At 46.1% G+C, this 26448-nt stretch overlaps 1 protein-coding gene across 2 annotated transcripts in view; it reads right to left on the bottom strand.

The window, feature by feature from the left end:
* Window positions 1-26448, bottom strand: part of LOC144668780 (volume-regulated anion channel subunit LRRC8C-like) — a 49474-nt gene that overhangs the window by 17395 nt on the left and 5631 nt on the right. Inside the window, exon 1 of one of the 2 annotated variants that reach the window (XM_078531112.1) lies at window positions 5344-5500. The exons of the other annotated variant lie outside the window; for it this stretch is intronic. The gene's annotated coding sequence lies outside the window, so the exon portion shown is untranslated. Of the gene's footprint in view, window positions 1-5343; window positions 5501-26448 lie in introns of those variants that run through there. 2 annotated transcript variants of the gene reach the window in all.

The raw sequence follows: 26448 nt of genomic DNA, 5'->3' as shown, positions 1-26448 counted from the left end.
GAGGGAGAGAGAGAGAGGGGGAGAGAGAGAGAGATCCGCTCCCTCCCAATCCACCCTCCCCCACCACCTCGCAAAACCCCATCTCCTCTCCCTCTTAAATTCCCCTCCCCTTCCGAAATCCCACCTCCCATCCATATCCCCTCCCCTCCCAAGCCCCAACCCCCACACCCCAACGCCTCCCCCTCCAATCCTACAGCCCTACTCCTCCCATTCCTTCATTCCCATCCCCTCCCCCTCCCACCCTCAACCCGCTCCCATCCCCTAACTCCACTCTTGCCATCCTCTCCCCCCTTTCCTCCTCATCCCTCCTCTTATCCACTATCCTACCTGGAAGGGCAGTTCTAACAAACATCTAGAGTCGGACATGGCTGGTAGCCAGTGACTTGCTGTGAAGCCTTGACAAACTGCTGGCTGTTCCAATTACGAGCATGACTCAGGGTGAATCATAGAACAGATCACTATTGCAGCTGGGGTCACATCTGGGTCAAAGTCCTGTTTCTCCTAAGGCAATTTATCCAACGTGGGCATGAGGCCTGGGCTTTGTCACACCACTCAAAAGCTCATTGCATTAGACTGGGGTATCGCACTGGTGGGGACAGCTCTGTCACTGTATTACACTGGGGTGCAGTACTGGAGGGGACAGCTCTGTCACTGTATAACACTGGGGTATCGTACTGGTGGGGACAGCTCTGTCACTGTATCACACTGGGGTGCAGTACTGGAGGGGACAGCTCTGTCACTGTATAACACTGGGGTATCGTACTGGTGGGGACAGATCTGTCACTGTATTACACTGGGGTATCGTACTGGAGGGGACAGCTCTGTCACTGTATTACACTGGGGTATCGTACTGGAGGGGACAGCTCTGTCACTGTATTACACTGGGGTATCGTACTGGAGGGGACAGCTCTGTCACTGTATAACACTGGGGCACCATATGGTGGGGACAGCTCTGTCTCTGTATATCACTGGGATACAGTACTGGTGGTGACAGGTCTATTACTGTATTACATTGGGGTACAGTACTGGTGGGGAGAGGTCTGTCACTGGACAACACTGGTGTATCATACTGGTGGGGAGAGGTCTGTCACTGTGTAACACTGGGGTACAGTACTGGTGGGGACAGGTCTGTCACTGCATAACACTGGGATACAGTACTGGTGGTGACAGGTCTGTCACTGTATAACATTGGAGTACAGTACTCATGGGTTCAGGTTTGTCACTGTACAGCACTAGTGTGGGGTACAGTACTGCTCGGGTCAGGTCTGTCTCTGTACAAACTAGGGCACAGTACTGGTCCACTGAAGTATATTGCAGAACATTAAAGAGTGTGAACTGAAGGTTTTATTCTTCTGGCACACATTGATATCAATGCATTAAATAAAACAATTGGCCACCTTAAACTTTGCTCTTTCAATCTATTCTTGTATTATATTGGTACAGTCACTCGATGTTTACACAGGCACTGTAGCTATTTCCTTCTTTGTAATGTGGGATTTCTTATTGTGAAAATAGTCAGCTCTCTTCCAGCATAGATATTCAGTTTTTAATTTTCAAGTGGATCATTAAAAATTCAAATCCATGTTTTATTCCAATTCTCCCTTTATTAGAATTTCTCACTTCTTCTGTATATCATTAATCTGTAAATAAATCTGATTAGTAGTCCTAGCCTGATATTAACTCAGATTCATCATCTCTCCATGGAATACGGTGGCATGTAAAAGCCAGCCCCGTCACTAAGGAGAGCTGGAAGAATATAGCCAGTGGCTCCCTAATTTCCACCTCCATTGCTTCAGCATCCCAGAGTGCACCCAATCTGGACTGGGTGATTTACCCAGTTTAAGTGCCAGCCTTTCTAGTGCCACCTCTTTATCGATGTTTATCTCATCCGCCATCCCAGAAAACTCCTCTTTTAGCATAATTTTGGCAAAGTCCACTCCCTTGGTGAACAATGATGTAAAGTACTCAGTACCTCAGCCAGTTAATCTCCATCTTGCTCACTAATCAGGCCCACCACTCCTCTGGAAACCCTGTTACCGATAATATATCATTCTCTTTAAACTTTGGTGGGATGTGGGTATCGCTGGCAAGGCCAGCATTTGTTGCCCAACCCCAATTGCCCTTGAACTGAGTGGCTTGTTAGGCCATTGTAGAGGGGCAGTTAAGTGTCGACCACATTGCTGTGGGTCTGGGGTCACATGTAGGCCAGACCAGGTAAGGATGGCAGATTTCCTTCCCTAAAGGACATTGGTGAATCAGGTGGGTTTTTATGAAAATTGATCATAATTGATGATTGTCACCATCACTGGAACTGGCAACAGGGCAGGCGCCAGAGGCCTGGAGAGTTGGAAATGTTATATTCTTGTACAGAGAGGTGCTGATGGTGATGCCCGACAATCAGAGCTCAGTCAGTTTTAACATCAGTGGTGGGGAAGCTTTAGGAAGTGATAATCCTGGTGAAAATTGGACGAACGTAGATTGAGAAAGTAGAGGCAGCCCAGTCTTCTGAAGGGTAAATTCTCTTTGACGAACTAGATTGAGCTTTTTCGGCGTGGTCACAGGGAGCGGGGATGAGAGCAATACACTCTATCAAATCAAGTGCCACACATTGGGCTTTTAGTGATGGCGAAGCTCAGGGGATGAAGTGGACAATAGCAGCAAGGATATGAAACAGGCTGAGGAACAGAAAACATTTGTGGTGAATGGCTGCTTCATAGACTGGAGGGTGTTATAGAGTGGAGTTCCCCAGGGTTCAGTACTAGGACCACTAGGAGCCAAGTGTTATGGGGGCGGGGGGGCAGACAGGAAAGTGGAGCTGAGACCACAACCAGATCAGCCACGGTCTGATTGACTGGCGGAGCAGGCTCGAAGGGCTGAATGGCCTACTCCTGCTCCCAAGTCCTGTGTTCCTATGTGCTGCTGATTTGTGGTGGACACGAATGACTTGGGGCTACAGGCACCTTTTCAAGGTTTGCAGATGGCATGGAACTTGGGAAGTGTGTTAAAGAGTGAGGAAGATAGTAAAAGATTTCAGGGGGACACATATAAGCTGGTGCAATGGACGGCTACACGGGTGATGAAACTCAGTGCGGAGAGTCGTGAAGCGATGAGTTTTGGTGGGAGGATTGAGGAGAGCCAATACAAGCTAAATGGTATAATTCCTATATAGGCTGGAAGAACAGTGAGAGGTGGGGTTATTTCAGATCCTTGAGGGGGGTGCAGGACAGGTGAACTACACAGTTAATAAAACATACAGGATTGTGTGTTTTATAAATAGAGGTGGGGAGTAAAGCCGGGAAGTGAGGATAAATCTTTGTGAAGCACCAGTTCAGCCCCAACTGGAATATTGTGGCTAGTCTGAGCAGCATCACACTTTAGGGGGAAGAAAAACAGAAAATGCTGGAAAAAACTCAGCAGGTCTGACAGCATCTGTGGAGAGAGAAAGACAGAGTTAACGTTTCGAGCCCGCTGTCAGACCTGTTGAGTTTTTCGAGCATTTTCTGTTTGTCTTTCAGATTTCCAGCGCCTGCAGTATTTTGGTTTTACACTTTGGGGAGGATGTTTGAGGAGGGTTAAGACGAGGTTTACTAGAATGATGAGGGGGTTTACACAGCACTGTGGAGAAAATGGCAGAGCTGCGGTTCTCCTTCTTGAAGTAGAGAGAGCCAAGAGGAGACTTGCTGGAGGGGTTTAAAATTATTAGAGGCCTGGGTGGCGTAGATAAAGAGAAATGGCTTCTGGTGCTGAAGGGTCGATAGCAAGAAGCTCAGGGTTAGGGCAATTGGTGAGGAAAAAGACTCGCTCACACACGTGTTGGGCTTTGGAATGCACTTGCTCTTTGAAAGAGCCAGCACCGACTCGACGGGCCGAATGGCCTCGGTGTGTGCTGTTGTGCCCTGTGATCCTGTGTAGTTTTCCTAAAGCAGGAGTGCGTGCCCCGGCAGCTCACCAAGTCTTGCGCCACGGTTGGCCAAAAGCCAACCCAGGAGCTGGAAATCCCGCCAGTCTGCAGGAAATCATTCCGACCGGCGAGGCTGTCTGCAGTTTAGATTTGAATCAAACTGTTCAAAGCCAAAGTGAGGTGTCCGCAGGACAGGAACACAGAGGGTGGGAGATGGAGCTCAGATGGCAGCTAAGAAATAATGCCCCCTGTAAATGTGCAGAATGCTGATGATAGTTGTTTATCAGAAAGATATTTCAACAGGTCACGTCATTCAGCAGTTTGGAAACTGCCCAACATCCCAAGTAATTGTAACAATTTTCTCCGCTGACACTCCTTCTCCCCGAGTGAAGTCAGGATTTAACCCTCTGTGTCGTGCCAATTCTTAGTCACAAAAGCTCCAGTTTTGTCTCATCCTCTTCATCGTTTCGCTGTCAATTGTCCCCCATTTGCCCACACTCTGCCCTGTGATCGCGTACCCACACACCCCCAGAATGCTCCCCACCCTGCACCCACTCGCCCACCCTGCCACCACCCCACCCCCAACCCTCTGCACCCCTCTATCACCTTTACCCCTCACCATGCTCACCTCACCCTGCCCCAACTCAACCGCAGCAGGAGACTCAAAGATGGGCATTGGTAAGTGCAGGCTTCAGGCCAAAGGGAGCAGAGAGGAGAGGAGGAGAGAGAGAGAGAAAAAACAAGAGAAAAGAGAAATGAGAGAAAGAAAGAAAGAGAAGGAGAGAGAGGGGGAGGGAGAGAGAGAGTGAGGGAGAAAAAGAGAGAGGGAAAGAGAAAAACAAGGGAAAAGAGAAATGAGAGAAAGAGAGGGGGGGGAGTGAGGGAGGAAAAGAGAGGGAGAGAGGGAGGGAAAGACGGGGAGGGAAAGAGAGAGAGGGGGAGGGAAAGACAGAGGGAGAGAGGGAGGGAAAGAGAGAGAGGGAGGGAAAGAGAGAGAGGGAGGGAAAGAGAGGGAGAGACAGCAATGAAAGAGAGAAGGAAGATAGGAGAGAGGAGAGAGGGAAGGAAGAGAGAGAATGAAAGAGAAAAAGAACAGGAAAGGGAGGAGTGAGGGAGCGAAGGAAAAAGAAAGATGAAAGAGAAAGAAAGAACAGCAAAGACAAAGAGGATTGAGAGAGAAGGAAAGAGAGAAAAATTGAAGAGAAAGAGGGAAAGATCAGCAGAGAAAAAGAGAGGAGTGAGAGAGAGAGGAGAAGAGATGGAAGAGAAAGAGAGAAAGAACAGAAGAGAGAAGGAAAGAGAGAGAGAAAAAAGTGTGAGGGAGAGAAGGAAAGCGAGACAGAGATAAGGAGAAATTGGAGAGAGAGAAAGAAAAAATAAACAACCACAAACAGATAGAAGCAATGAACAGCATTATAATCATCCTGACAATTCCTGCTTACCGTCAGTGACCACACACTCCTGAACCGATCAAACTGAATGTAACAGGGAGTCAGCAGTAGATCCAGGAAACCCCTCAGTCAGCGCTTTACTCAGGCAGTTTGTAGTTTCTAGTTTCTATTTCCCACCACACTCAGTAAAACTTCTCCCGCTAATGACAGCTGCAATCTGTGTTGTGGGAGAGAAATCTGCCTGAAGATAAAGAGCATTGTTCTGATCAGTAGGGTGTGCGAGGCCCAGAGTGTCGAATTCCCACCCACTGGCTAATCAACACGACGGAGAGAGAGTGTCTCAGCTGTCTGTCTGTCTGTCTGTCTGTCGGACAAGATGTTAAACCACATCCCCAGCTACTCCCCAAGGTCGATATAGTAGATCCTATGGCAATACTGGGAGAGCAGGAGAGTTATAATAGTTATAATAATTCTGATAGGTCCCGTGGCAACACTGGGGGAGCAGGAGAGTTCTTTCTGGGGTCCTGGCCAATATTCATCCCCCAGCCAATATCATTAAAGTTGATTATATCTCAATATTATTCATGGGATCTTGCTGTGCATAGATTGGTTGTTACATATACGAACATACAAGGAGCAGGAGTAGGCCATTCAGCCCCTCGAGCCTGCTCCGCCACTTAATAAGGTCATGGCTGATCTGATAATAACCTGAAATCTGCATCCCGCCTACCCCCGTTAACCAACACCCTCTTGTTTACCAAGAATCTATCTCGCTCTGCCTAAAAAATATTCAGACTCTGCTTCCACCACCTTTCCAGGAAGAGAGTTCCAAAGACTCACTACCCTCTGAGTAGAAAAATTTCGCCTCATTTCTGTTATAAATGAGCGGCCCCTTATTTTTAAACAGTGACCCCTAGTTCTAGATTCTCCCACAAGAGAAAACATCCTCTCCACATCCACCCTGTCAAGGCCCCTCAGGATCTTATATGTTTCAATCAAGTCGCCTCTTACTCTTCTAAACTCCAGTGGATACAAGCCTAGCCTGTCCAACCTTTCCTCATAAGACAACACACTCATTCCAGCTATTAGTCTGGTAAACATTCTCTGAACTGCTTCCAACGCATTTACATCCTTCCTTCAATAAGATAACCAATACTGTACACAATGCTCCAGATGTGATCTCACCAGTGTCCTGTACAACTGAAGCATAACCTCCTAACTTTTGTATTCAATTCCCCTCACAATGAATGATAACATTCTATTAGCCTTCCTAATTACTTGCTGTACCTGCATACTGGTCTTTTGTGATTCATGCACTAAGACACCCAGATCCCTCTGCATCTCAGAGCTCTGCAATCCTTCACCATTTAGATAATATGCTTCTCTTTTATTCTTCCTGTCAAAATGGACAATTTCACATTTTCCCACATTAACCTCCATCTGCCAGATCTTTACCCGCTCATGTCCTCCTTATGTCCTCTTCACAACTCACTTTCCTACCTATCTTTGTATCATCAGCAAATTGATCTATCATACATGACAATGGTGCTGGTGAAGTTACTGGAACCTATCACCAGGGACAGAGTGATTAAAACAAAAACAGAAAATGCTGGAAAAACTCAGCAGGTCTAACAGCATCTGCAGAGAGAGAAACAGAGTTAACATTTTGAGTCCATATGACTCTTCTTTCGCTCTGAAGAAGAGTCATACGGACTCGAAATGTTAACTCTGTTTTTTTCTCTCTCTACAGAGGCTATCAGACCTGCTGAGTTTTTCCAACATTTTCTGTTTTTGTGTCAGATTTCCAGCATCCGCAGTATTTTGCTTTTAACAGAGTGATTGAACCCTTGAACAGGTGTGAACTGAGGAGAGGGAGTCAGCGCGGGTATGTGCAGGGTAGGTCAGGAATAATCCAGCTGAATTTTTTGAGGAGGTCACTGACAGTGTGGAGAGGGGAGTGTCGATGGATGTTATCTGTACGGACTTCCAGAAGGCATTTGGAAAGGTTCCTCACAAGAGCCTGTGAGCAAAACTGAGATGGCATGGAATTGGAGATAACCTTGTGACTTGAGATGGCAATTGGCTGGGAGGCTGGTGATGTAGTGGTGATGTCACTGGGTGAGTAACCCAGAGACCTAGGCTAATGCCTCAGGGACCCAGATTCAAACCCCATCATGGCAGCTGTTGGAATTTGAATTCAATTAATAAAATCTGGAATGTAAAGCTTGTCACAGTGATGGTAACCATGAAACTATCATCGATTGTTGTAAAAACCCATCACTAATGTCCTTTAGGGAGGGAAATCTGCCATCCTTACCTGGTCTGGCCTACATGTGACTCCAGACCCACAGCAATGCATTAACTGCCCTCTGAAATGCTCTGGCAAGAATGAAAAAACAGTAAAAATGGAGAAATAAGGATATTGGATTGAACTGGTCTTGTATACCTTAAAATGGAACGTCAGTAAAAACTGGGAAATAAGAGTACTGGTCTGAACTGTTTTTTTCCTATTGGGAGCCACTCAGTTGAAGGGTAATTGGGGATGGGCAGCGACACTCACATCCCAGGAAAACATTTTAAAAAGCAGAGGGTAGTGGGAAAGGGTGCGTACGCTGACTGGTGGATGTGACGAGCAGTAATCCCCGTGGATCAGTACCAGGGCCCAGCTTTTCACTATATATGGAGACCTAGATGAAGAGAGAGTTGTAGATACAAGTTTACAGATGCAGTAAGTGAGGGATGCAGCAAGTTACGTCGACGGGGGAAGGAAGTTACACAGCCAGAGAAAGTGAGCTGGCAAAACTACAATTTAATGTGGGGAGGTCACAGAATCACAAAATTTTAACAGCACAGAAGGAGGCCATTTGGCCCATCGTGTCTGTACCAGCTCTCCAAATGAGCATTATGATCTAGTGCCATTCCCCTGCATTTTCCCTGTACTCCTGCACATTGATTCTATTCAAATAATCATCCAATGCCCTCTCGAATGCCTCGATTGAACCTGCCTCCACCACACTTCCAGGCAGTGCATTCCAGACCCGAACCACTCGCTGTGTGAAAAAGATTTTTCTCACCTCGCATTTGCTCCTTTTGCAAATCACTTTAAATCTGTGCTCTCTCATTCTTGATCCTTTTACGAGCAGGAACAGTTTCTCCCTAACTACTCTATCCAGCCCCCTCATGATTTTGAACATCTCTATCAAATCTCCTCTCAGCCGCCTTCTCTCCAAGGAGAACAGTCCCAACCTCTCCAATCTATCCTCATAGCTAAAGTTTCTCATCCCTGGAACCATTCTTGTAAACCTCTTCTGCTCTCTCTCCAATGTGTTCACATCCTTCCTATCGAATTGTGCCCAGAACTGTGCACAATACTCCAGCTGAGGTCTAAAGAGTGTCTCATATAAATTTGGTGTAACCTCTTTGCTCTTGTACTCTCTGCCCCTATTAATAAAGCCCAGGATACAATATGCTTTATTAACTGCTCTCTTCACCTGTCCTGACACCTTCAATGATCTATGCACATATACAGCCAGGTCCCTCTGCTCCTGCATGCCTTTCAAAAATTCACCCCTTATTTTGTAATGTCTGACCATGTTCTTCCTACCAAAGTGCATCACCTCATGTTTCTCCGCATTGAATTTCATCTGCTACCTATCTGCCCACTCCACCAACTTGTCTATGTCCTCTTGAAGTTCTACACTGTCCTCCTCACTATTCACAACACTCCCAAGCTTTGTATCATCCGCAAACTTTGAAATTGTCCCCCACACACCAAGATCTAGATCATTAATGTATATCAGGAAAAGCAAGGGTCCAACACCGACCCCTGGGGAACTCCACTACAAACCTTCCTCCAGCCTGAAAAAAATCCATTAACCATTACTCTCTGCTTCTTCAGCCAATTTTGTATCCACGTTGCTACTGTCCCTTTTATTCCATGAGCAATAGATTTTCTCACAAGTCTGTTGTGTGGCACTTTGTCAAATACCTTTTGAAAGTTCATGTACACCACATCAACAGCATTACCCTTATCGACCTTTTCTATTACCTCTTCAAAAAACTCCAGCAGGTTAGTTAAACATGATTTCCCCTTTAGAAATGCATGCTGGCTTTTCCTTATCAACCCATACTTTTCCATGTGACTACTAATTCTATCGGAAATAATTGTTTCTGGGTGTGAGGTCATTTCCTTTGGATCTGAGCAGGTGAATCTGAATATTTTCTTAATAATGAGAAGCTAGAAACCATGGAAGGACAAGTGGATTTCAGTGTCCATGTACATATTAGACCACTGAAAAGCTAAGGCAGGGGCACAAAAAGACAGAACGAAAGGTTGGTTTTTATCAGAAGGGAGCTGGGATATAAAAGTGAGAAAGTGATGCTTCCATTCTGGAGAACTCTGGTCAGTCCCTGTGTGGCAAAATGATTAACCACACCTCATGAGTAAAGCGATGGAAGGAGTCATCAACAGAGCTATCAAGCAGCACTTGCTTAGCAATAACCTGCTCACTGACGCCCAGTTTGGGTTTCCCCAGGGCCACTCAGCTCCTGACCTCATTACAGCCTTGGTTCAAACATGGACAAAAGAGCTGAACTCTCGAGGTGAGGTGAGAGTGACTGTCCTTGACATCAAGGCAGCATTTGACCGAGTGTGGCATCAAGGAGCCCTAGCAAAACTGGAGTCAATGGGAATCAGGGGGAAAACTCTCCACTGGTTGGAGTCATACCTAACACAAAGGAAGATGGTTGTGGTTGTTGGAGGTCAGTCATCTCAGCTCCAGGACATCACTGCAGGAGTTCCTCAGGGGAGTGTCCTCGGCCCAACCATCTTCAGCTGCTTCATCAATGACCTTCCCTCCATCATAAGGTTAGAAGTGGGGATGTTCGCTGATGATTGCACAATGTTTGAGGACCATTCGCGATTACTTAGATGCTGAAGCACTCCCTGTCCAAATGCAGCAAGACCTGGACAATATTCAGGCTTGGGCTGACAAGTGGAAAGTAACATTTGAGCCACACAAGTGCCAGGCAAAGACCATCACCAACAAGAGAGAATCCAACCATCGCCCCCTTAGACCATAAGACCATAAGACATAGGAGCAGAAATTAGGCCATTCGGCCTATCGAGTCTGCTCCGCCATTCAATCATGGCTGATAAGTTTCTCAACTCCATTCTCCCGCCTTCTCCCCGTAACCTTTGATCCCCTTACCAATCAAGAGCCTATCTATCTCGGTCTTAAATACACTCAATGACCTGGCCTCCACAGCCTTCTGTGGCAATGAATTCCATAGATTCACCACTCTCTGGCTAAAGAAGTTTCTCCTCATCTCGGTTCTAGAAGGTCTTCCCTTTACTCTGAGGCTGTGCCCTCGGGTCCTAGTCTCTCCCACTAATGGAAACATCTTCCCCACGTCCACTCTATCCAGGCCTTTCAGTATTCTGTAAGTTTCAATCAGATCCCCCCTCATCCTTCTAAACTCCATCGAGTATTGAGTTCAATGGCATTACCATCACTGAATCCCCCACTATCAACATCCTGAATGAGTTACCATTCACCGGAAACAGAACTGGACTAGCCATATAAATACTGTGGCTGCAAGAGCAGGTCAGAGGCCAAGAATCCTGCAAGGAGTAACCCACCCACCTGACTCCCCAAAGCCTGTCCACCATCTACAAGACACAAGTCAGGAGTGTGATGGAATACACTCCACTTGCCTGGATGAGTGCAGCTCCCAAAACACTCAAGAAATTTGACACCATCCAGAACAAAGCAGCCCGCTAGATTGGCACCACATCCACAAACATTCACTCCCTCCATCACCGACGCACAGTAGCAGCAGCGTGTACCATCCACAAGATGCACTGCAGGAATTCACGAAGGCTCCTTAGACAGTACCTTCCAAACCCACGACCACTACCATCTAGAAGGACAAGGGCAGCAGATACATGGGAACACCACCACCTGCAAGTTCCCCTCCAAGCCACTCACCATCCTGACTTGGAAATATATCACCGTTCCTTCACTGTCGCTGGGTCAAAATCCTGGAACTCCCTCCTTAACAGCACTGTGGGTGTACCTACACCACATGGACTACAGCGGTTCAAGAAGGCAGCTCACCACCACCTTCTCAAGGGCAATTAGGGATGGGCAATAAATGCTGGCCCAACCAGTGACACCCATATCCTGTGAATGAATAAAAAAACAGAAGATCTACTCTCCTTGGAGGGACCTCTGGGCAGATTCGCCCAAATGATACCAGGGCTAAAGGGTTAGATTATGAGACAAGGTTGTGGAAACCTTGTTTACATTCCCATGAGTTTGGAACATTCACGCTGGTCGGGGACTCCAGAACAAGGGGACACAATTTTAAACTGAGAGGCAGTCTGTTCCGGTGGGGTGTCAGGCACAACGTGTCACACAGAGGGCAGTGGGAATCCGGAATTCCCTCCCCACCCCCAAACAAAAAAGCTGCTCAATCAGGGGCTCAACTGAAAATTTCAAAAGGAAAAGGAGTGAAGGAAGGAGGGAGAATTGGAGAGGGAGAAAAAAAGGGGAGGGGATGGTGAGGGAAAGGAGGGGAGGAGAGGGAGTGGGAGAGAAGGGGAGGGGATGCTGAGGGAAAGGAGGAGAGGAGAGAGAGTGGGAGAGGAGGGGAGGGGATGGTGAGGGAAAGGAGGAGAGGAGAGAGAGTGGGAGAGGAGGGGAGGGGATGGTGAGGGAAAGGAGGAGAGGAGAGGGAGTGGGAGAGGAGCTATATTCTGAGCTACATTTGGCGTGCTGCCTCTGGTAAATATCAGTCCAATGGTGGCATTAGCAAGCTGGGGTAGTGTCTGATCATGGTGATGGTCAGTGTCCAATCGCAGTGACAGTCAGTGTCTGATCATGGTGATGGTCAGTGTCCAATCGCAGTGATGGTCAGTATCCCATCATGGCGCTGATCAGAGTCCCATCGTGATGACAATCAGTGTCCAATCATGGTGATGGTCAGTGTCACATTACAGTGACGGTCAGTGTCACATTACAGTGACGGTCAGTGTCACATTACAGTGACGGTCAGTGTCACATTACAGCGATGGTCAATGTCTGATCGTGGTTACAGACACTGTATGAAGCTTGTGAGTGTGAAGAGGTTACCGACTGGCAATGCTGTCTTGAAACAAATGATGGAGCAAAAGGAAAACTGTAAAATAAGTGGGTGGATTTAAGTCAACAACTGTCGGCATCGGCGGAGAAGAGTACAGTTCTGCTGAAGGGTCATGAGGACTCGAAAGGTCAACTGCGCTCTTCTCCGCCGATGCTGCCAGACCTACTGAGTTTTTCCAGGTATTTCTGTTTCTGTTTTTGTTTTGGATTTCCAGCATCCGCAGTTTTTTGTTTTTATTTTTAAGTCAACAACTGTCAAGTTTGTTTTACAAAAATAAATATGTATATGGAGAAATTGTTATGATCCTAAGTTGGTTTTCTTTTGAAATTTTGGTTGTGTATATTAACCAATTTTTATTTAGGGACAGGGTAGGGAATCTGTTCATTGTATATTCAGCATACATAGGCTCTGGGCATTAACTGAGGACTCAGTTCAGCTCCTATAAATAGACGCAGGCTGAAACTGTGGCTGTGGGGTTAGGACGTGTGTGCTCGAAATGCATATAGAAGTGTATAAAGATTGGTTCCAGTTCCATCCTTCACCAACAAGATTCTGGAATAAGAACACATGGCCCCCGCCCCCACTATCTCACTTGGCCCATAATCAGGACGTGGGGGAGACGGCAGCTTTGATTCACTCCCCGCAAATCAGAAGCCAAACAAATTGATAGGATACCTGTTAACGTTCCATCCGCATCCTCCCACTCGGAGTGACGGGCCTAAACTTGTATCCTGCAGGTTGGGGACAGCTCCCAGGCCCATTGCCTGAGATTCCCAGGAATGGGATGAGCAAGGAATGTGGAACAGTAACTGGTGGGGTGCTGAGGAAGGAATGCCTTGGTGTGCCCAGACTCGGCTACAGTTCACGCAACCAATTTCTCAGCCAGTGTCCGCTTACAGGGGCTCAAGGGAATGCCCAGTTAATGCTCATCACTTGTGTACAATTGAACACAATGAATGTACAATGAGCAGATTCCTTTCTCTCCCTTGAAATAAAAATTAGAGTTAATATGCAGAACCATAGTGTCTCTGGATGATGAGGGTGAGCAGGACAATGGGGAAGTGTTTTGCCCGGAGCTGGTTTTGAATCATGTTTGCACAGGCCTGTAATCACTGGGTGACATCATGCCCACAGCCCAACAGGTTGGGGGAGGGCAGGCTCTCTCGTAGGCCCTGTGGGCGGACCCTAGGCCGAGCCTCCTGGTTGGTGACTACACTCTCTCCTTAATGCTTTAACCTTGGTTCCCCAAGGCAGTCTTTACCTCTCTCCTCTCCCTCATTGTCTCCCTCACTAACACAGACGGCCGACAGAGAGAGATAGGGCATTGAGTCACCGGAAATATCGGGAAGCAGCTAATGAAAAGATAAACTAATTCAAACTGCCGAATATATCTGAAAAAGGCGATCGCAGTAAGTGGGACACGTGACCCTGGACATTTAATAGATAGGGCTCAGTTTAGAGATAAATGTCAATGTGGATCCTCAGTAAATGAGCGATATTGAGAGGTGAGAGAGAGGGAGCAGCTGTGGACAACAGTGTATTATTGTGTGTACTTGGACAGGAGTGTCCAGCCGTCTGTCTCTCACCCTCACCTGAGTCACAGGATTCCAGATTCAAGATCTACTCTAGGACTTGAGCACAAAGCTCCACACTGACAGTCGGGTGCAGCACTGAGGGAGCGCTGCACTGCCGGAGGCTCTGTCTTTCAGGTGGGATGCTAAACTGATGCCCGTCTGCCCTCCTAGGTGGATGGGAATCGACAAAAAAACCCCATGATGCTATTTCGAAGAAGTGCAGGGAGTTATCTCCGGGCTCCTGGTCAGTATTCATTCCTCTGTCACTATCACAAAGAGAGATGACCTGTTTGTTATCACATTGCTGCTTTTGGGGTCTTGCTGTGCACAAATAAGCTGTCGCAGTTTGTGCAATACAACAATGGCTACATTTCAAACCTACTCAATGGATGTAAAGAGTTTTAGGGCGTGACTGGCGAGTGTGAAAACAGCACGAGAGGAGGGCGTAGTGGGAGTGTTAAAGCAGGGCAAGAGGAGAGAGCGGCATGAACGTGAAAACAGTTCGAGAGGAGGGAGCAGCAGGGGAGTGACTACAGTTCGAGAGGAGGGAGCAGCAGGGGAGTGACTACAGTTCGAGAGGAGGGAGCAGCAGGGGAGTGACTACAGTTCAAGAGGAGGGAGCAGCAGGGGAGTGACTACAGTTCGAGAGGAGGGAGCAGCAGGGGTGAGAAACAAGCATGAGAGGAGAGAGCAGCGGGTGTGTGAAAACAGCAGGAGGGGAGAGAGCAGCAGGAGCACAAAAACAGCGCGAGGGGAGAGAGCAGCAGGTGTGTGAAAACAGCGCGAGGGGAGAGAGCAGCAGGAGCATGAAAACAGCGCGAGGGGAGAGAGCAGCAGGTGTGTGAAAACAGCGCGAGGGGAGAGAGCAGCGGGCGTGTGAAAACAGCGCGAGGGGAGAGAGCAGCGGGCGTGTGAAAACAGTGCGAGGGGAGAGAGCAGCGGGCGTGTGAAAACAGTGCGAGGGGAGAGAGCAGCAGGAGCATGAAAACAGCGCGAGGGGAGAGAGCAGCAGGAGCACAGAAACAACGCGAGGGGAGAGAGCAGCGGGAGCACAGAAACAGCGCGAGGGGAGAGAGCAGCAGGAGCACAAAAACAGTGATAGAGGAGAGAGGGTCAGGGAGGATGCGCTCAGTTTGTGCACCAGCTGTGCCTGAAAAAGCAAAGTGTGACACATAGACACTTAGCAACTAGGAGCAGGTGTAGGCCATTCGGCCCTTCGAGCCTGCTCCACCATTCATTATAATCATGGCTAATCCTCTATCTCAACACCATATTCCCGCTTTCTCGCAATACCCCTTGATTGCCCTAATATCCAAAAACTTACCAAATTCTTTCTTGAATATACTCAGTGGCCCGGCCTCCACAGCCTCCTGTGGGAGAGAATTCCACAGGTTGACCACCCACTGAATGAAGAAGTTTTTCCTCATCTCTGTCCTGAATGACCTGCCACATATCCTGAGACTGTGGCCCCTGGTTCTAGACTCCCCAACCAGGGGAAACATCCTCCCTGCATCCAGTCTGTCCGGCCCTGTTAGAATTTTAAACATTTCAATCAGATCCCCTCTCATTCTTCTAAACTCTAGTGAATACAGGTCCAGTCGAACCATCTCTCCTCATACAACAGCCCTGCCATCCCTGGTATCAGCCTAGTGAACCTTCACTGCACCCCCTCTATGGCAAATATATCCTGTCTTAGGTAGGGAGACCAAAACTGCACACAATACTCCAGGTGTGGTCTCACCAAGGCCTTGTATAACTGCAGGAAGGCATCCCTACTTCTGAACTCAAGTCCTCTTGCAATGAAGGCCAACATACCATTTGCCTTTCTAATTGTTTGCTGCACCTGTCTGTTTACTTTCATTGACTGGTGTACAAGGACACCCAGATTCCTTTGTACATCCACATTTCCCAATATATCACCATTTAAATAACGCTCTGCCTTTCTGTTTTTCACACCAAAGTGTGTAACTTCACATTTATCCACGATATATTGCATCTGCCATATGGTTGTCCACACACAACTTGTCTAAATCGCCTTGAAGCCTCCTTGCATTCTCCTCACAACCCCACCCAGTTTTGTGTTGTCAGAAAACTTGGAAATATTGTATTTGGTTCCCTCATCCAAGTCATTTATATATATTGTGAGTAGCTGGGGCCCAAGCACTGATCCCTGCGGTACACCACTAGTCACTGTCTGCCATCCAGAAAAAGACCCATTTATCCCCACTCTCTGTTTCTGGTCTGTCAACCAATTCTCAATCCATGCCAGTATATTACCCCCAATCCCATGTGCTTTAATTTTATCCATTAGCCTCTTGTGCGGGACCTTATCAAAAGGCTTCTTGAAATCCAAATACACCACATCCACTGGTTCTCCCTGATCTATTCTACTAGTTACATCCTCAAGAAACTCCTGTAGATTAGTTAAGCAAGATTTCCCTTTCATAAACCCATGCTGACTTTGTCTAATCCCGGTAATGCTTTCCAAGTGTTCTGTTACCACGTCCTTTATAATAGACTCTAGCATTTTCCCCACTACTGATGTAAGGCTAACTGGTCTGTAATTCTCTGTGTTTTCTCTCCCTCCTTATTTAAATAGTGGGGTTATATTTGCCAGTCTCCAGTCTGTAGGAACTGCTCCAGAGTCTATAGAGTTTTGGAAGATGGCCAACAATGCATCCAATATTTCCAGGGCCACTTCCTTTAGTTCTCTGGGATGTAGATTATCAGGCCCTGGGGATTTTTCAGCCTTTAACCCCATTAATTTCTCTAGCACCATTTTTTTCACTAATACTGATTTTTTTCAGACTCTTGGTTCCCTGACATTTCTGGCAAATTATTTGTATTCTCTTTTGTGAAGACAGGACCAAAATATGTCTTCAATTCTTCTGCCATTTCTTTGTTCCCCATTATAATTTCCCCCGTTTCTGACTGTAAGGGACCAATGTTTGTCTTCCCCGGTCTTTTTCTCTTCACATATTTATAGAAGCTTTTACAGTCAGTTTTTATGCTCCCTGCAAGTTTACTCTCCTACTCCATTTTCCCCTTCTTGCTCAATCTTTTTGTCTACTTTTGCTGAATTCTAAACTGCTCCCAATCCTCAGACTTGCTGCTTTTTCTGGCAATTTTATATGTCTCCTCTTTGGATCTAATACTATCCCTAATTTCTTTTGTAATCCATGGTTGAGCCACCTTTCCCGTTTTATTTACTGTGATGTTGTGCAATGTGTACCTAGAAATTCCAAGTCTCAACTTCTTGATAGAAGTTTACAAAATTATGAGTGTCATGGACAGAGTAGATAGTCAGAAGCTTTTTCCCAGGGTGGAAGAGTCAATTACTAGGGGACATAGATTTAAGGTGAGTGGGGAAAACTTTAGAGGTGATGTGCGGGGCAAGTTTTTTACGCAGAGGGTAGTGAGTGTCTGGAATTGGCTGCAAGAGGAGGTGGTGGAAACAGGTACGATAGTGGTGTTTAAGAGGCAGCTTGACAAATACATGAATAGGATGGGAATAGAGGGATACGGACTCCAGAAGTGCAAAATGTTTTAGTTTGACGGGCAATATGATCAGCGCAGGCTTGGAGGGCCGAAGAGCCTGTTCCTGTGCTGTACTTTTCTTTGTTCTTTGTTTTCTTTATGTTACAGGAAAATTGTACATGATTGGTTGGTGAGTATTTTTCTCATTTACTTTTCAAAGCTCAAGCAATTTATTAGTAATTGTAAGATTCTATATAGTAGTAATAACCTTCCCTAAAAGTAGTAATGCTATTACCTGCAGCTGAGTTTATTAATTATAATTAATTAAGATAAAGAAATTAATTATCGCATCAGCTGATGTGTTGCAACTGCAGAACGTGGGAGTTCCCGGACACCAGTGTGATCCAGGGCAAATACGTCTGCAGTGCAGGTCTGCGTCTGTGGAGCTTCTGCTCAGGGTCATTGAGCTAGAGGACGTGCTGCAGACACTGCAATGCCTCAAGGAAGGGAAATGTTACCTGGCACTTTGCACCAAGAGGCCGTCACACCCCTTATGGGATAGGGGCCTCCGGTTTGGTCACTGGTCCAGTTCTGTGGCTGTGAGTGAGGCAGCTGAGCAAGTTGGCATAGGATAATTGAGATTAGAGAGTTGAACGCAAGGCTCAAAGATTGATGTGTGAGCAATAGCTTTCAATTCATGGGGCTCTGGCACAGGTACTGGGAAAAGGGGGAGCTGTACCCTTGGGTCGGTCTACATCTGAACTGTACTGGGTCGAGTGTCCTGGCGAATCTTATAACTAGGGGAGGTAGTGAGGGCTCTAAACTAAATAGTGGGGGAATGGAACATGTCAGAGAAGATGTAGCAAATAAAAGGGAAATAATTAGGTCATAGAGGAGAGTAGCAATTTGTGTAAAGATAACCAGAGAGTGGCAGGAAGGGACAGACGGTACAAACTTAAGGCTAGAGATTGCAAAAATGGCAATAAAGACGGAGTTAAAGGCTCTATCTGAATTCCTGGAGCATTTGTAACAAACTTGTGAGGTACATTTCTTTTTATTTCTGTTGGACTGTTGTAAAGAACATATCTTTTTATTTTCTGTTGGATTGTGGATTAAAATTACAATGGCTGCAGGCTGAAAGACATGTCCACTGGAAGAGGTTGAGAAATATATACAACGTTGCAGTCCTGGAACAGAGTGTGCCATGAAAGACAGGGTGGTGCCTGAAAGGAGTCCTGGACCAAGGGAGCTGCCTGGCAACAACTTTTGAATTGGCTCCTGACCAGGTGAGCAGGTTTTGTGTGAGAACAGTGCAGAATAGCTCCTAACCTGAAAGGAACAAGACCTAAAATCTCTTTCTCCTGTGTGTGGAAGATTCCAATAATTCCACATCAAACGGCTCCTGGCCTGCAAAGAGAAAACATTTAAAATCTCTTTTCCTCATATCTCTATAACCTGCTCTCTCTCTCTGATGAAACCCCTGTAAAAAGGAAAAGTGGAAAACCACTGTTAGAGACACTGAAAAGCAAGTTCTCAGCCAGTGAACTAAACACGGAAAGTGCTGGAAGACTACCTCATGATCTTGATATGACAGTGCACTATCTGCAGCACTGCTTTCTGCTCCGATTGCCGGCTGTCACCTTTTTTACAAGATAAGTACAGATGCTCTTTCCAATTCTTTGCTCACCCATCTTGAAATTTATTTTCTTTTGTTCTTTAGCCTTGTCGCCACTTTCATGTTTTGGGTAAATGAATTTTTGTTTGCCAACCAAACTCTAACTACACGCCTTCCTATATTCTCCTTAATTGCTGCTTACAATCAATAACAGGGAGAAAACTGATGTAAGAGTGAACAGTGATAGTTTATTGAGGCATAGAGCAGAGCACCAGATTATATGTGCTCACTCAGAAACCTCCAGAACTAGTTCCCAGTTGCCTATGCTGTACAGTGATTCATCAGTGCTGTCACATGATCAGTACACTTGCATTCTCTTAAAGGGACAGGGTACCTCACTTTACCGCAGCAATAAAAGCTAAAAGGAAACATCAGGTTTGTACTGTCAAAAATAAGATGGCACTGGAAACTGCTAAAGCTTTCCTGCAAGTGGAAGAGATGTCCCTGACGATTTTACAAGGGATCCCAGAAGCCAGGTTAATCGAATTGGCAAGTAAATTAAGAGTAGGATTGCCTGCCTAAGCCAGGAAGGCAGAGGTAATCGAAGAGATGGCGCAGCATTTAAAACTGGAAGGAATACCTGCACGACCGAGTTCTCCAAGGGGTGGTTCATTGGAATGGGCTCAAATTCAGTTGCATATAAAAATAATGGAACTAGGGACAGCAGAAAAAGAAGGGGCAGAAAAAGGGAACTCCAAAGGGAGTTAGAAATGGCAAAATTAGAAAAGGAAGAAAGAGAATAAGAGGGAGAATTCCAGCTTAAAATGCTGGCAGTTAAAAAAGAGACACCAGAAGGTGAGGAAGGATTTATTTCCAGATCAGAATCCAGCGGGGAGATGTTTAAATTTGTACAGGCTCTTCCCAAATTTGAGGAAAGGACTGTTGAAACATTCTTTATTTCATTTGAGAAGATAGTTAAATAGATGAACTGGCCAAAGGAAAACTGGACATTGCCTATGCAGAGCTAATTGACAGGTAGAGCACAGGGAATTTATGCTTCACTGTCAGAGGAGGTTTCTAGGGATTATGATGTGGTAAAACAGGCCATTTTGTGTGTGTGTGAATTGGTCCCTGAAACATACAGGCAAAAGTTTCAAAATTTAAGGAAACAGCCTGGGCAAACTCACGGTGAATTTGAAAGGATTAAGCAAAGTAGTTTTGATAGGTGGATATGAGCATTAGGTGTTGAAACTATCTATGAAGCTCTCAGAGAGACCATTCTCTAGGAAGAATTTAAAAACTCCCTCTCTTCTGCAATAAGAACCCATGTTGAAGACCAAAGGGCCAGACAGGCAGCAGTAATGGCTGACGATTATGAGCTGATCCATAAATCTAAATCCTTTTTCCATTACCCCCATAAATTTGAAAAGGATAAAAAGTGGGAGAGTGAAAGGAAGGTGAGTAGTCAGGGTAAAGAATGGGTAGCTGGGAATACCTTGAGATCTCTTCCCCAGATCAGGAAGGGAGGTACTGAGTGAGGGTGGAGGTGAAACTCAAAGGCTGAAGTGTTACCACTGTAATAAAGGGGGGCACCTTTGTCCAGAATGCTGGGATTTGTGGGGGAAGCCAATGGAACTTATTGGGGTTTGTAAGAGTGAGTCCGAAAAAGGAACTCAAAAAGAAAATGCTATGGATCAACGGCTTTAACTACAAATAAGGGTCTGAAGGTAAACACTGCTGTGAATGCAGGTGAAGTGAAGAAGGTAGATGAGAGATATCAAGGGTTTTTGTCTAAAGGAAAGATAACCCCTTTTTCATCAAATGATGCAGCTAAACCCTTAACTATATTAAGGGACACAGGAGCTACTCAAACTCTTTTGCTGGAAAAGGACCTAGTTTTCCCTCCAGAGAGTTCAATGAAAGCTAAAGTATTGGTAAACAGGATAAGTGGAGAGTATATCCCAGTTCCATTGTACAAAATACAATTGGAATGTGACTTGTTGTCCAGATCGGTGGTTGTAGGAGTGGTTAAGAAATTACCCGTGGATGGAGTTGATTTCCTCCTGGGGAATGATTTGGCAGGAGTGAAGGTTATAGCTTTACCCATTATTATGGAATGTCTGAGAGAGACTAAAGAGATGGAGCAGTTACAAGAACGAGTTCCTGGTATTTTTCCATCGTGTGTGGTGACCAGAGCAATGGCTAAACAAAGTCCATCACCAGAGGTCAAAGTAATACCATGAGCAGATGTTAGAGTAGACGCAACTTTCTTTAAGGATGAGGATAATTCAAAGGAAGTGTTTGACAGGTCTAATCGAGGCTCAGAAAGCAGACCCACAGTCAGCTCACACTGAAGCTGATGTTGAAGGAGTTCCAGAGCGCTATTACCTAAAAAAAGGAGTTTCTGATGAGGAAGTGGAGTCACCCTTACAGATCTGTGGATGAGGAATGGACAGTTGTTCATCAGATAGTGGTACCGCCCAAATATCGTAAAGAGATATTGTGAATAGCGTACAAGATTCCCATGGCAGGACATGTAGGAATATGGAAAATCCAAGCATCGATAAACAGGCATTTTACCTGGCCAAGACTTCATAAAGACGTAGTGCCAAAATTGGGAGAGCTGTCTCACAGACTAGTCAAGCAACAGCCTGACATAATCATCCTCATGGAATCATATCTTACAGATAATGTCCCAGACACCACCATCACCATCCCTGGGTGTGTCCTGTCCCACCGGCAGGACAGACCCAGTAGAGGTGGCAACACAGTGATACACAGTCTGGAGGGAGTTGCCCTGGGAGTCCTCAACATCAACTCCAGACCCCATGAAGTCTCATGGCATCAGGTCAAACATGGACAAGGAAACCTCCTGCTGATTAGCACCTACCACACGCCTCAGCTGAAGAATCAGTGTTCACCAATGTTCAGCACCACTTGGAAGAAGCACTGAGGGTGGCAAGGGTGCAGAATGTACTCTGGGTAGGGGACGGCAATGTCCATCTCACCAAGAGTGGCTCGGTAGCACCACTACTGACCGAGCTGGCCGAGTCCTAAAGGACATAGCTGCTAGACTGGGTCTGTGGCAGGTGGTGAGGGAACCAACAAGAGGGGAAAACATACTTGACCTCATCCTCACCAACCTACCTGCTGCAGAAGCATCTGTCCTTGACAGTATCAGTAGGAGTGAGCACCACACAGTCCTTGTGGAGGCAAAGTCTCATCTTCACATTGAGGATACCCTCTATTGTGTTGTGTAGCACTACCACCGTGCTAAATGGGATGGATTTCAAACAGGCCTAGCAACTCAAGACTGCATCCCTGAGGCACTGTGGGCCATCAGCAGCAGCAGAATTATACTCGAACACAATCTGTAACCTCATGGCCCGGCATTTCCCCCACTCTACCATTACTATCAAGCCAGGGGATCAACCCTGGTTCAATGAAGAGTGCAGGAGGGCATACCAGGAGCAGCACCAGGCATACCTAAAAATGAGGTGTCAACTTGGTGAAGCTACTTGCATGCCAAACAGCATAAGCAGCAAGTGATGGACAGAGCTAAGCGATCCCACAACCAATAGGTCAGATCTAAGCTCTGCAGTCCTGCCATATTCAGTCATGAATGGTGACGGACAATTAAACAACTCACTGGAGGAGGAGGCTCTACAAATATCCCCACCTTCAATGATGGAGGAGCGGAGCACATCAGTATAAAAGATAAGGCTGAAGCACTTGCAATAATCTTCAGCCAGAAATGCTGAGTGGATGATCCATCCTGACCTCCTCCTGAGGACCCCAGCATCACAGATGCCCGTCTCCAGCCAATTCGATTCACTCCACGTGATATCAAGAAACAGATGAAGGCACTGGATACTGCAAAGGCTATGGGCCCTGACAATATTCTGACAATAGTACTGAAGACTTGTGCTCCAGAACTTGCTGCACCCCTAGCCAAGCTGTTCCAGTACAGGTACAACACTGACAACTACCCGGCTATGTGGAAAATTGCCCAAGTTTGTCCTGTACACAAAAAACACGACAAATCCAACCCAGCCAATTATCGTCCCATCAGTCTACTCTCCATCATCAGTAAAGTGATGGAAGGGGGTCATCAACAGTGCTATCAAGCAGCTCTTGCTTAGCAATAACCTGCTCACTGATGCCCAGTTTGGGTTCCGCCAGGGCCACTCAGCTCCTGACCTCATTACAGCCTTGGTTCAAACATGGACAAAAGAGCTGAACTCCAGAGGTGAGATGAGAGTGACTGCCCTTGACATCAAGGCAGCATTTGACCGAGTGTGGCATCAAGGAGCCCTAGCAAAACTGGAGTCAATGAGAATCAGGGGGAAAACTCTCCACTGGTTGGAGCCATATCTAGCACAAAGGAAGATGGTTGTAGTTATTGGAGGTCAGTCATCTCAGCTCCAGGACATCACTGCAGGAGTTCCTCAGGGTAGTGTCCTCAGCCCAACCATCTTCAGCTGCTTCATCAATGACCTTCCTTCCATCATAAGGTCAGAAGTGGGGATGTTCGCTGATGATTGCGAAATGTTCAGCACCATTCGCGACTCCTCAGATACTGAACAGTCTATGACCAAATGTAGCAAGACCTGGACAATATCCAGGCTTGGGCTGACAAGTGGCAAGTAACATTCACACAACACATGTACCAGGCAATGACCATCTCCAACAAGAGAGAATCCAACCATCGCCCCTTGACGTTCAATGACATTACCATCACTGAATCCCCCACTATCAACATCCTGGGGTTACCATTGACCAGAAACTGAACTGGACTAGCCATATAAATACTGTGGCTACAAGGGCAGGTCAGAGGCCAGGAATAGTGTGATGAGTAACTCACCTCCTGACTCTCCAAAGCCTGTCCACCATCTACAAGGCACAAGTCAGGAGTGTGATGGAATACTCCCCACTTGCCTGGATGAGTGCAGCTCCCACAACACTCAAAGAGCTTGACACCATCCAGGACAAAGCAGCCCATTTGATTGGCACCACATCCACAAACATTCACCCCCTCCACCACCGATGCACAGCAGCAGTGTGTACCATCTACAAGATGCACTGCAGGAATTCACCAAGGCTCCTTCCACAGCACCTTCCAAACCCACGACCGCTGCCATCTAGAAGGACAAGGCAGAAGATAAATGGGAACACCAACACCTGGAAGTTCCCCTCCAAGTCGCTCACCATCCTGACTTGGAAATATATTGCCGTTCCTTCACAGTCGTTGGGTCAAAATCCTGGAACTCCCTCCCTAACAGCACTGTGGGTGTACCTACACCACATGGACTGCAGCGGTTCAAGAAGGCAGCTCACCCACCACCTTCTCAAGGGTAACTAGGGATGGGAAATAAATGCTGGCCCAGCCAGAGAAGCCCACATCCTGTGGATGAATTAAAAAAAAACCAAGGCTCTAACTTCATGTCTAAAATTTTCCAGGACATAATCAGCAGTTTGGGTATCAAACAACTAAAGTCTACCACCCATCACCCACAGACACAGGGAGCTTTAGAGAGATACCATCAGACTCTCAGTACCGTGATTAAGACCTATTGCCATGAATACTCAAAGAATTGAGACAAAGGATTAGATTTCTTACTATTTGCTACGAGAGATTCTCCAAATGAATCTACTAGATCCAATCCATTCGAATTGATCTATGGTCATGAAATAAGAGAAAGTTCCTAAAGCAGAAAGGTGAATCCTCCATGTTGTATTATGTGTCCATGTTTGTAGAAAGACTCACAGGAGCATGTAAAGTACCACGAGAGCGCTTAAAAATTTCCCAAGCCTAAACGCTTGGGAAAACACGCTACAACTAGAATGTTCCAAGCAGGAGATGAAGTATTGATATTATTACCTTTGCAGGGTGAACCCTTGAAAGTGAAATTCAGCGAACTCTATTAGATAGTTAGGAGAGTTAGTAAAATGACTTATAGCCCCTGAGCGTAGGAAGAAGAAACGGTTATGTCACATAAACATGATGAAGCAATATCATCACAGAGATGATAATAAGACAGAGCAAGTGTGCCAGGTGGTAGGAGTGGTGGAGGATGACAGAGATAGTAAGGGCAGGGTAGATGGAGAAGTAAACAGTGCCCAAAGCGAACTTCCTACAACTCGACTAGCCAGTACAACAATACTGGAACAGTTAGACATTGTGTTCTCATATTTAGAGGAAGAACCAAGGTAAGATCTAATAACGTTACTTAGAGAATTTGTAGGGATACACCTGGATGTATTACGTTAGCTAAACATGATGTGGATGTAGGAGACTCAGTGCCGATAAAACAACGTCATTATTGGTTGAGCCCAGAAAAACAAGCTCAGTTAGAAACAGAGATCCAATATATGCTGGACAATCAATTGATTGAGCCTAGCCAAAGTGGCTGGAGTTCACCGGTAGTGCTGGTTCCCAAGCTGGATGGATCCACTAGATCTTGTATAGACTACTGGAAAGTGGATGTAGTAATGAGAACAGATTCATACCCAATTCCTCGGTTAGAAAATTGCATCGATAGGGTTGGCAGTATCTGATTTCTTTCTAAAGTTGATCTATTGAAGGGGCACAGGCAAGTGCCAGTAACACCAAGGGCTAAAGAAATATGCCACCTTTGTTACTCCAAGTGGGTTGTATCAATGTCTAGTCATGCTGTTTGGGTTTAAAAACGCCCCAGCTACATTCCGGAGACTTATGAATCAAGTCATAGCCGAAGTGTGTGGTTTATCTAGGCAATGTTGTAATGTATAGTAACACATGGGAATTACACGTAGAGCAATTAGATGACCTGTTTAAGCAATTGTAGTTGGCTGGCTTAGTCATAAATCTAGCCAAAAGCGAACTTGCAAAAGCAAGGGTAACTTACCGAGGTCACATCGTAGGACAAGGGCAAGTGTTGCCAAGAACAGCAAAAGTGAACGCTCCAACAGAATTCCCCATTCCGAAAACTACACGAGAAATCATGAGATTTTTGGGAATGTGTGGGTTTTATCAGAAGTTCGTGCCTAACTTTAGATGTGTGGGGCAAGTTTTTTACGCAGAGGGTAGTGAATGTCTGGAATTCGCTGCCAGAGGAGGTGGTGGAAGCAGGTACGATAGTGGTGTTTAAGAGGCAGCTTGACAAATACATGAATAGGATGGAAATAGAGGGATACGGACCCTGGAAGTGCAAAATGTTTTAGTTTGATGGGCAATATGGTCGGCGCAGGCTTGGAGGGCCGAAGGGCCTGTTCCTGTGCTGTACTTTTCTTTGTTCTTTTTTCAGCACAATAGCTGTACCTCTCACCAATTTGTTAAGAAAACAGGCACAAGTGGTATGGCCA

The sequence above is a fragment of the Cetorhinus maximus genome, chromosome 28 (genome assembly GCF_964194155.1).
Source record: "Cetorhinus maximus chromosome 28, sCetMax3.hap1.1, whole genome shotgun sequence".
NCBI classification, from domain to species: Eukaryota; Metazoa; Chordata; class Chondrichthyes; order Lamniformes; family Cetorhinidae; genus Cetorhinus; species Cetorhinus maximus.
The sequence above is the reverse complement of the archived record's forward strand: the minus strand, read 5'-3'. Positions and strand labels throughout refer to the sequence as shown.